The sequence below is a fragment of the Morone saxatilis genome, unplaced genomic scaffold (genome assembly GCF_004916995.1).
Source record: "Morone saxatilis isolate NCDOM2014 unplaced genomic scaffold, NCSU_SB_2.0 Contig3, whole genome shotgun sequence".
NCBI classification, from domain to species: domain Eukaryota; kingdom Metazoa; phylum Chordata; class Actinopteri; family Moronidae; genus Morone; species Morone saxatilis.
Window position 1 is genome coordinate 1,898,417 of NW_023339873.1, and position 11,246 is coordinate 1,909,662.

An 11,246-nucleotide genomic window follows, 5' to 3' on the forward strand; every position below is an offset into this window, starting at 1 on the left:
AGGGTGAAACCGACAAGTAAGTTGAAATAAAAGTTCCTCTCACCTAATAGGTCTTGTAGTGTTCGCTTTGGAAAGGCCAGGCGCTAGAAAACTCTGTACACCTTCACACGTGAAACATGCCTCCAATGGGGCGCCGGTCGTTGCACGCCCCCTCACTCCCCACTATCTTCCCCTTTGCATGTCCAACCACGTGCCTGCAGCGTGCATGCCAGCCTGTGTGTGGTGTCTACCACCCAGCGTTGAAAACGCACCCTTTCCCCCTCGGGATCCTACCGTATAGTATATCTTCTTCTTCTTCTAAAGTCTGTCCTGGTATTCTGTTGCTGATACAACTGCAGGTCCACTGTGCATTTTATTCAAGCTGGAATGAAAGAGGACCCCACAAATTAAAAACCCAGTCATTCTCTGCTGTTATCGCCTTTGTGACTGAATCTCATGTTATTCATCTTATTGTAATTTCACAGATAATTCTGTCTTCACCAACATAAATATCTTTATTGTTGGAGCTGCACAAAAATATCTGTTTCAACACATCCATCCATGAAAAGTTCCAGAGGGCACACATTGCTGTTCGGCTTTAACAAAGCAAGCAGCATCAAGAAATATCACGAGTGAGTGAGCATGAATGAAAATATGGTTTTGCAGGCCGGTATATCAAAAAAACCTGTTTATTTCTTTCTGTATAAAAGCAGCGTGGAGCCCTCCTGCATTCAGAACAAGGCTCCCAGCCAGCAGCACATACTGAAACACAAAGACCCCCAGCTAAACCATCAGCCAGCCTCTATTGCTCCATTCTCTCAGCCTCACAAAGCCAACAAGGAGCTGCTGGAGGAGAAGGCTTGTGTGGAATTAAAGAGGTGGACAGATTACATGGGAGCGGGAGGAGCGGGAGGAGCGGGAGGAGCCGGACGGAGCGGAGCTGAGTGGCGAAAGGCTTCAGCAGAATCAGACAGGCAATGTCGGGATGTGGAGTCATTTTCCCTGTCACTGCTGCTGCTGTGTCTACCTGCCAGACAGGTCTACTGTAGCACCGTGCTCCAAAAAATACACCACATCCTTAGGAAGTCTCACTTTTCTTCAAACAAAGTGATAAAGTGGAAGAATATCTGATTTAATGATTATATTACAATATTTAATTAAACCTGAATTTTTACACATTGGTTTATTACAATCAAACTATGATACTTTTCTAATTTATATATATTTATAGTAAATCAAAATACTGGAGAAGATGGAGTAGAAACAATTACTTCATTGTCCTTTTTAACCCTTTGAACTCTGCAACAGAAAAGGTCAGCTAGTACCTACATTGGTATATGAGTCAATGAACCATAATGATTGTAAAAATTGAGTCATAAATATAAAAAAACTTTTTTTCATCAAATTTCATTAAATAAAAACAAGAAAATACTTTTTTTTGAATGTAGAAACATGAACAAAAGATTTCTGGACAGAAGTTATTTGAACTATGTGCATTTCTTTACTAAAGGAAGAATAACAGAAGAACAAGCCTGTGATTATAATTTCACAAAATATAATGTCTTATATTTACAAAACAAAAATGCTAATACTGTAGAATTACAGTTTGTCCACCAGAGAGCATCTATCTAGACTCTTTAAAACGCACAATTAAGAGATCCTCATTAAAATTATTACTTATTTTATGCGTGTAATGGATAAAAAAATAATATTGGCTGACAGATCATATTAGATTTTTACTGCATACACAGAGAGCTTTGCGATTGGAGGAGCTAATTGTGAATCCTCATCTTTCCATGCCCATAGTTGGACCGATAATCAGATACAATACATGAACAGATTGCAGCAAAAAGGCTGGAATGGTCTACAGCTGCTGAAGGCTGAAACACATCAACGTCAGGAGTCTAACAAACATCCTTCTTTGTCCCTTTTTGTCCCTCCTCCTCCACCGGAGATGATCCTCAAACGTCATGGAGGAATGAATGTGACTAGAGGCTAAATTTGTTTTAGAAAGTAATTCAGATTATGTCAGAGGTCTGCACCACCCGGCCGCAAGCGTAGGTTTGAGTCCCACTCAATGTGTGTTTTTAGTATTGTCAAGATATTGTTGTGTGTATGTGGAACCACCCTGAAGCTCCCTGGGACAAGCACACATACAGGTCTGCACACAAAACATCTACCTACACTCTCACTTTAAAAGAAATTAAAAATGACCTCCAACAATCATCACAGCTATAATGGCCTTTAAGACACAATAAAAAAACACCCCTAACATCGACCACAGCTGTCCCCTAAAGAGCAAAAACCCACACAACCATTTTGAGTCAGAAATCAGTTTAACGTTATAGATACGACTACATCGGTACACAGACCCCTTAATCAAACCCTGAACCGTAAGTTAGGAATCGGTTGAGTGAAGCTTTGCTGCTAACAGCGTCTCCACTCTCTTGAAAGGTAAAAGGTCATCGCCAGGGTCTGAACAACAGTGACAAGAATAACGTAAGCGCACCGTGGCTCGCCGACAACGCCGGCACGACCTGCAGCGCCATCAAATCTAAAATCTAAAGTTTGGAAGAAGGAAAGTTGGACAAAAGTCTGTCCATTTCTAAGATCTGTCGGACAGTCCAGCAGTAGCACGACAGACCTTAACAGTCACATGGTGATACAGCATGGTGTCTGTGTATGCTAATGCAGCTAGCACAAGCAAAACACAAGATAATAAACACTTTCCAGCCGCAACTGAGCTCCAACTGGGCTGAAAGTCTGTGAAATTTGTCTTTCACTTTTTTCCCATAAAGAGAAATAGCGCTTAAGCACTAAAGCATTGGCACTTTTATAGAACTGGCTTATTTTAATTTAGAATGAAAAATAAATGTCTACATTAAACAAATGTTAAGAACTGTGTCAGATTGCATTGAAATACATTTAATTGTTCCATTTTAAAATGCATTGTCCCTGAATGGTATCGTAGCCCATGTATCTGGATACGAATGTGCACTGGTTGCTTTAAGTTTCACGTCAGGCTCGTAGGCTCCACCCCTTAAAAATCAGATTTCCAATAAGCAAAGAAACTTTCCACTTTCAGCAGATGAATGTAAAAACATCCTTCTAATGTCAAACTGCATATCCAGCAGTCAGCTGCTGACTATCACTCATCACCAGCACAGCCAGGGTTTTAATTATACAGGCCAACAACAGTAAACAGGGATTTAATCCATTCAATAGAACATATTTGGTCCAATCATAGACACAACGGGATACATTTACATATTAAGTTAGAGATGGAATTCAAAAAACAAACATGGTTTTGTTCATCTTCAGTTTCTCCTCATTTAATGACGCATGCATCCTGAAGGGCTGAATGTAATCTGCAAAGCATTTTCTTAAATAAAACCTGCATTGATTATCATTATTATTATCATTACCACCCCCTGCAGCAGCTTGGTGGCTCTACTTAGTTTTTAGTCTTACAGGTACTATACATATATTTGAGTATTTCCAACTCAAAACCCCAACAAGTTCACTAAACTTACACAAAATGACTGGAAAACGTTGCCTCAGTTGTTGTTTTTGTTAGATCTAAGTTACTTTTTTTTTCTTTTCTTTTTTTTTTACAGTGCACAAGAGAAGCTGAAAATGAAAGATTCTTTGGCATTTTTGCTTGAAAAAACAAAACAAAAGAAGGATGCACTGATACTGATACCAGTATCGGGTATCAGATCCAATACTATATTACTTGTAATTGTATTAATGAAAACCCTCCGATACCAGTTTATTCTGGTATCCGTAAATCCCTAAAAATTTATTTATTGCCATCACTTTAGCTCTGTACTAGGGATGGAAATTGGTACAATTTTATTGATACCAATGCCATTATGAATTTTGCTTATTGTTTCAATTCTTTATTGATTCCCCTACTGATTGACTCTGCCAGAGTCGGAACGGAAACTAGGAAAATAGATCACATCACTTCTCTGGCTGCACAATCTTTTAAAGTTATTTTACTTTGTTTATAAAGCTCATCCATAGATCTGAGACTTTCTTTCATTTTATGTTCCAGCCAGATCACTGAAGTCCTCCACCGCTTTTCTTTTAAATGTTCTTTACGTGTCCCATTAGAGCAGCGGTGAGAGTGCCTTTGGTTTCTCACTGCCTCTGGATAATAATGGGCGACCTCTCTCAGTATTATCTAGTGAATCTTTATAATCTGGCTTTTACCTTTACTTTGGAGTGATGTTATTGTCTCCATGGTAAGCATTTTTATACAAACTTTTAGTTTTTTTATTTAATGTTTCACATTTTATTGTTTCTATTGTATCACTGTTTCTACTGTCTTGTATCACTTTGGGCTGCATGTTTGTATGAAAGGTGCTATATAAATAGTTGAGTTGATTCCTAACCAATTTTCAAGACACGTTTAGTAACTGTTTTATTATCTCCGAGCTTGAATACAGAAACAGAGTACAGTTACAGTAGTTTGAGTTTCTTTGTGAAATGAAATGCTTTGGACCGTTTCTTCTTCTCACCACGAGTCCTTCTTGTTGCAAGTTATTAAATTGTAATGCACAGCTGCTGATGAAAGGAACTGATAATACTGGAAACGTATGATTCTGATGGATCAGACAATTTGGAACCGGTTCTTCACTCCCATCCCTACTCTATACTGGACTGCAGAAGTACTGGTACCGTCCTTTAAGCCAGTGGTTCCCAACAAAGAGACCCCTTTTCTATAATTTAGTTAACTGACTAAGCAACATATTTTATGGATATTTCATAGTATATTCAAAACTTTACTATGTCCCCAAATAGAGAACTCAGGAACTGCAAGAAGTTTTCTTTTTTTTTTTTTTTAAATCATACAAACTTCCTTGACAAATTCTGTGTTTCCTTATCCCTGGCGTTTGGCTTTATCTAGACAATTTATTTAACAATTTACTTTACTTTGCATTTACTTTCCTTCAAATAAATGAAACTGCAGAGAAATAGGCCTACTGTGTATATTTTTAATGTTTACTTATGCGCCTTAAAATCAACAAGGCCTGGCGAACCACCATGAAGCTTTGGCAGCCCCTAATGGGGGTCCTCACCCCCAGGTTGGTAACCATTGCTTTAAGATCACAGCAAGAAGCAGCTGTACTATCAGTCCATCCCATTTTGTCCAACACAGCTTCATGTGAAACCTCAAGTGGCTCAAATTACACCGTTTTTCTTCTCAGAAGTCTGAAACCTTTTTGTTTTCAAGTCTGCTGTAAAAGACCCTGCTGCTGAGTTGGCAGAGAGTGCCCCAGAGATCGAAAAAACACTTTCAGTGTTTAATCCGATTACACCCTCACACTACACACAGTGCCTGCACTACAACTGAGGCATGACACCCTCCTCTCCCTGCTGCCTGGAAACATCAACGAGGGTGACTGCAGTGAGGAAACACACGTCCAGCGCTGCTTTTCGGCTCACTGCAGCCGTGTTTTAGTTACACTCTGTACTCGGGTATCTTGGGTGGTGGACGACCTGTGGATGGAGTGGGAGTGGGGGAGGTATCAAGAGTTGTTGAGCAGTGTGACCTTGGTGAGTTTTCGGCACCGGCCGGTGGAATGCTTTTCAACGTGGGTGAAAGCTCGGAGAACAGAAGGGGACGTGCTTAAAGTCCGACTTCTTATTTCTGGTAACGGCAGGACTTCCCTCCGTCCTCCCTTCCACACACGCACACAGACTTTCTGACTCCCCAACAGCTCAGCTATTCGCGTGTGGAAAAGGAATCTGGTATTTACAGTAACAGCCAGATTATTATTACACCATGAGCAGACTCAAGGCTGTGGAGGAGGTTGACAGGCGTACATCCTCACTGGTTTCCTCTGCAGAGCCTGGAGAACAGGAGCAGATAGGGTCGGTTTTGTTGATGTGATAAAATAATCACCAGCGGCGTCGAAAGATTAGAGCGTAAATCCAAATGTCCCTTACAGAAAAACTACAGTAATGCTGTAATAAACTAAAAGTGACTGCAGGAAGTTTATGAAGAAACATGAAACGAAAACACATTACAGTCACTTTTAGAGCTGTGCAGACAAACGTTAACGCTCTGCAGGAATCTAATGGGGATATTAATAAATCTGAATTGACAGATCTGATTGGATTCATTTAGGCCTGCCGTTTTGTGGTTTGCTAACTTTTTCATATCTTGGGTGAACATCAGCTGCGATGATTCAGTGCACAAACTGGCTGCAGTGCAACTGAGCAGAGGCAGTGAGACCTAGGATGATACAGTCATTCTAGTGGGGGCTGCACAGAGTGACCTTATTGCAAACTAGAAACAACAGAAATTGTAAATCCTTTACAAGTGAAATACTGACAGGAAATACTCTTTGACATTTTGTGGAGTAAAGCAACCCTATAAAGATACTGAAATTGAGCACTTTATATCAGCACCAGCCTTTAGAACCCTGGAACATCTCTGTTGTTCCTATACATGCTGCCACTTGACTGGTTTCTCAAGAAAAAAAATTTATACTGGTTGTGTCTGGCTTTATGGCTCACAGGTCTTTTCCTTCTCTGAGACACTGAAGAACATGCAGCCACATACAGAAAGGAGGGGCGGCCAGTCAGTACATATCTAACGTCTCTATTGTCTCTGACTATTCAACCCAAAACTTTGTGACTTTGTCCTTTTTTCTGTCAAAACTGTAATGTTTGCCAAATGTAACATGCGCAGAGATTAGGCTGCGTTTTAATGCAACACGGAAGAAAAACACCTGGATTTTTAACACCTGCAATTCTACGACAGCTGCATTAGCTGAGGATGACTGTGTGGTGCCACTGAAAGCTCGGGAACAGCTACTAAACTGACTTTGCAGTGAGACTGTTCTACTCTGACACAGTCCCCGTATACATTCTACAGACATTGAACCTTTGTACAGAAGGAACTCCTGACAGACTGTCACTAATGATCAGAATCAAGTCTCCAAATGAATTCATGCTGAACTCTAAAAGCCGCAAAGCGCCGCGGAAAGTTGAACAAATGTGAGAAAATCACATTATAATCAGGTGCTTCTCATCAGTGGAATAAAAGAGACTTTCCAGGGCTGCCTTTCAGGACCCGAGCAGAGCAGAGTTGCACCTGTCGGACCGGAGACGCTGCGCAGGTCAAACTTTGCCTCTCCTAAATGGAAAAGTTAGAAATGAAAACATACTGTTTCATGTCACAAACCTGTCACTGTGTTCAGGTGGTGACCAGAGGAAGAGTTCAGCTGCTGCTTGTGGTGTTGGCTTTCAGCGCCTCCGCCGCGGCTGCACAGTCACTGGAGGCAGAAAGAACCGCGACGCGTAAAAGTGAAACTATAAACGGACATCGCGTGTAGCCGGCGCGTTATTCCTCCAAGAACTTCTTCATTCCTGTCGTGTCTTTAATATTTCCCTTCATCCCCTCTCTCCAGTCCTTAAAGTCCACGTTTAAGGTTTGGCCGACTTGGGGACGTCACTGGCCCCGCCTCTTTGGAGAGCTGCCCGGCGGCACTGCGCACAGGAGGAGGGTCCGAAACCTCACTGAAATATGGCGTTAAAAACCAAACAAAGATGAGCTCTATGTTCATTTTTCTTCATTAGACGTCTGTCTAATAATACTGGAAATATATATACATGTTGAGGTCGGACCTCTTTATCTGTGATTTCCTTGCAGCTCAGAGTTAATGATTTAAAGAGATGGAGCGCAGTAAAATGAGGCCAAAAGGGTTCTGCGCACCCAATCCGCATCCAGCAAGACAATTTATGTCCTTATCAAACTGTAAATTGTGAACAGGTGAATAAAAAAACCACATCCATCCTCCTGCTGCGTGTTTGGTTTGGATATGAATCCTTTCAGCACAGCAACATCTGAGACGCTGTAGTAAATTTAGATGAAGAACATTCAGGAACTGATGTTAATAAAGACAATAAAACATGTACGTTATCCGGATCAGCTGTTTTCTGTTTATTTATTTTCTTTCAAGATTATTTTTGGGGGCTTTTATTGCCTTTATTTGATAGCAGCAGCTGTAGAGCCCCACCACAGAAAGGTGGGGAGAGAGAAGGGGGGGAGATGACAGGCAGCAAAGGGTGGCAGGTTGGAATTGAACCCGGGCCATTGTTCTCTGTATATTGTTTCTAAATGACCAGGGCCGGATTAACCCTTAAGGAGATCAGGGGCAGAAATGAGTTGTGGGCCCCCACAGACCCCCTGTTTCTGTGGTTTGTGTATGTATTTGTGCGATATTATTCAGTAAAAAGCAGCATGTGTGCATAAAATACAATAAAAACCCTGGGGCACCCGGATAGCTCGCCCGATAGCGCAGGCGCCCCACATACCCAGGCTGAGTCCTCGCTGCAGCTCGAGTCTGACCTGTAGCCCTTTGTTGTGTCATCCCCCCCCTCTCTCTCCCCCTATTCCTGTCACTCTTCGGCTGTCACTATCAATTAAAAAGAAATAAATAGCCCATAAAAGCTTCACAAAGATGGTAAAAATATTGGTGTTGCAGTTGGTAACCAGACCTGAACGAAAACAAGCACTCAGAGTTGAAAAAATGTAGTTCAAGTTTAAGTTTTTCTATCATTCTCAGCTTGAAAAGCAAGATTGGTTGCTTTCATTCAGGCCCAGTGGATTCTTACAGATGCCATTGGGAGCACTAGGAGGAGCCAGAGGAACCAGATTTGTTCTACTGTCAGGATATAGTAAAAGTTTCAGCAAATTATTTTTTATAAACGTTACCTACTGCTGCTTTAATTATTTTTGTTTATTTTATTCTCTGCTTATGTTTAAATCTCAGTTTAATATTTAATTCTGCATACTTTTATTCTGATACTGATCTGATTAAATGCAGTGGGGTCAGTGTGTATTGGAGCTGTAATGATTAGTCGATTAACTGATTAGTTGTCAACTATTAAATTGATCTCCAACTATTTTGATAAATGTCCAAATTCTCTGATTTCAGCTTCTCAAATGTGAACATGTTCTGGTTCCTTTAGTCCTTTAATGACAGTAAACTGAAAATTTGTGGGTTTTGGACGAAGCAAGAAGTTGGAGGATGTCACAGTTTTTTCCATTTTCTGACATTTTATGGACTAATTGATTAATAGTGAAAATAATTGACAGATACATTTAGAACTTAAATTTAATCGTTATTTGTCCTTGAATCAAATTTTATAATTTAATTCAAATCTCATGCTGACATTGGAAATTCCAGCTTCTTTCTTGGAAAAAAGACTTACTGTTTGAAGCATTTTCCTTTAGTTTTTGTCTTTGTATGACCTTAAATATACTGTGGGGGAAAAAAAACAGCACAGCATGAACATCTGTACAAACTGTTGTAATATAGCAGCCTTGCAACAGAACTGTGTACATTTTTGTGTTGAATGGACTCAGTGCACATCTCTGAGGCTAGTTTGAGGTGTCGTTGTGCTGCATTGCGATTGTTCGTGTTATTCTGTCCACTTCCTACTTCTACCTGCAGACTGAGAGGTGCCATAGTAAAGATATGGTGGCGCGGGGACGTCACTGGAGGCGCAGCCAGAGATGCTGATAACAGTTGTAGGTGTTCGTTGTGGTGACTGATTAGAAATCTGAGCAAATTTTTTAAAAGAGAACTGACACATTAAAAAATATTTACAGTTATACCAGCCTGAAGGACAAATATAAGTTTGAATATCAACTTTTATAAAGAAAATATTTTTTAATTACATGTCACACACATAAGGGGACTCAATTTTCTGTATTAACATTAAAAGGTTAGTAATTGGAATTTGGGAATGTCCAGTAGATTTTTGTCTGGCTTTTAATGACAGGATTTTTTCTTTTTAGAGATCCAGATCATTTGGCTCAGCTCAGCAATAAGAGCAGGCTCTTTCAGCTCCCAAATGATTCATCATTCAGTTACACATTTGCTTTATTTAGTTCAGCCAAATTCAGCAATATTTTGAATCACAAATTTGCATAAATTAATCTTCCAAAAAACTCATTTACATGAACTAAAATTAATGAATGAATTGTTGAAGCAACTCACTAGTTTTGAGTGAACTTAAATGTGCATTTAAATATGATGTGATATTTAATGATCCCCCAAAGTGTAAAGATTAAAACTAGTCATATTAAAAAAAAACACAGAAAATTAATTGGCTATAATTTAATAATCGATTAATTGTAAATTAGTTTTATTGTACATGAGCTGTTTTTTACAGGTAATTTTATAATTTCAACTTTAGTGGAATAAAACTGAGTAAATTCAACTTTGTATAAATTTGTATAAAGAAGATGCATTTAAGTGACTTTATTCAGATAAATTCTCTTCACATATTTTTAAAAGTTTTGAAATGCTGCATATGAGTGTAACTTCAATTAACTGAATGGAATTAGTACAATTAACTTCCAACATCCAAGTTACCTCAAATAATAAATCATGCTTGAGTTACTTCTACTCAAATCAAATATCTTTCATCCTTAAATTGTTTGAGTTATTAGGTTACCAATGTACAACAGTGTCCACAGAGCACTGTTTTGTTTATCATGATTTCCTAATTTTACCTTAGAGACACACACGGCAGGGAATGACAACACCAAAGTACCAACTAATCAATTAAAATTACCATAATTATTTTCATTTTATGCCATTAGTGCTGTTGTTTGACAACCACGGCGGGGATGTGATTAGAATAAACCTTTACAGCTCTGATATATATTCTCTAAACTCCTCTCAGATCACCTACAAGGTCATCCTGCTTTAGTTTGTCCGTCTCTTACAGTGACCTTGTCTCCGTACTCAGATTTCTGGACTTATTCTCTCCATCATCTGAATGCAGCTGAGTTGGTCAGTGGGTTCAGGGTTGTACAGTCACATATTTTACAGCTGAAATGAGATCAGTTGACTGATGTGAATTGCAGAGCTTGTTTGACATTTTTAAAATAGTTTAAGGCCACTAAAGGGCCAAAGAAGGTAAGTCACACTGCTGTCAATGCTGCCCGGTAACAATATAATGGAGGTTTTTGGTAAAACTAGCAATTAATCTTGCCCTCCTTTTGTGCCGAGTTAGCTCAGAAAGTGGCACAGACAAATTCTACTACTGGGGCTCTGTGGCTCGGGAGGTACAGCAGGTCGTCTACTGATCACATGTTTGATCCCCCACCTCCTTCTGTCCACATGTTGAAGCGTCCTTGGGCAAGACACTGAACTCCGGGTTGCTTCCCAGCACAAACCAGTGCATTCCTAATTGCCGATCCAAAGCCTGGTTAAAAGGTAAAAAGCGCCATG

The 11,246-nt window shown here is 39.8% G+C and overlaps 1 protein-coding gene across 1 annotated transcript in view; it reads right to left on the reverse strand.

The window, feature by feature from the left end:
• Positions 1 to 7,446, reverse strand: part of esr2b (estrogen receptor 2b) — a gene marked incomplete in the record, with an annotated part of 25,246 nt that extends 17,800 nt beyond the window's left edge. The window contains 1 exon segment of the mRNA XM_035674309.1: positions 7,181 to 7,446.
• Positions 7,447 to 11,246: the final 3,800 nt, after the last annotated feature.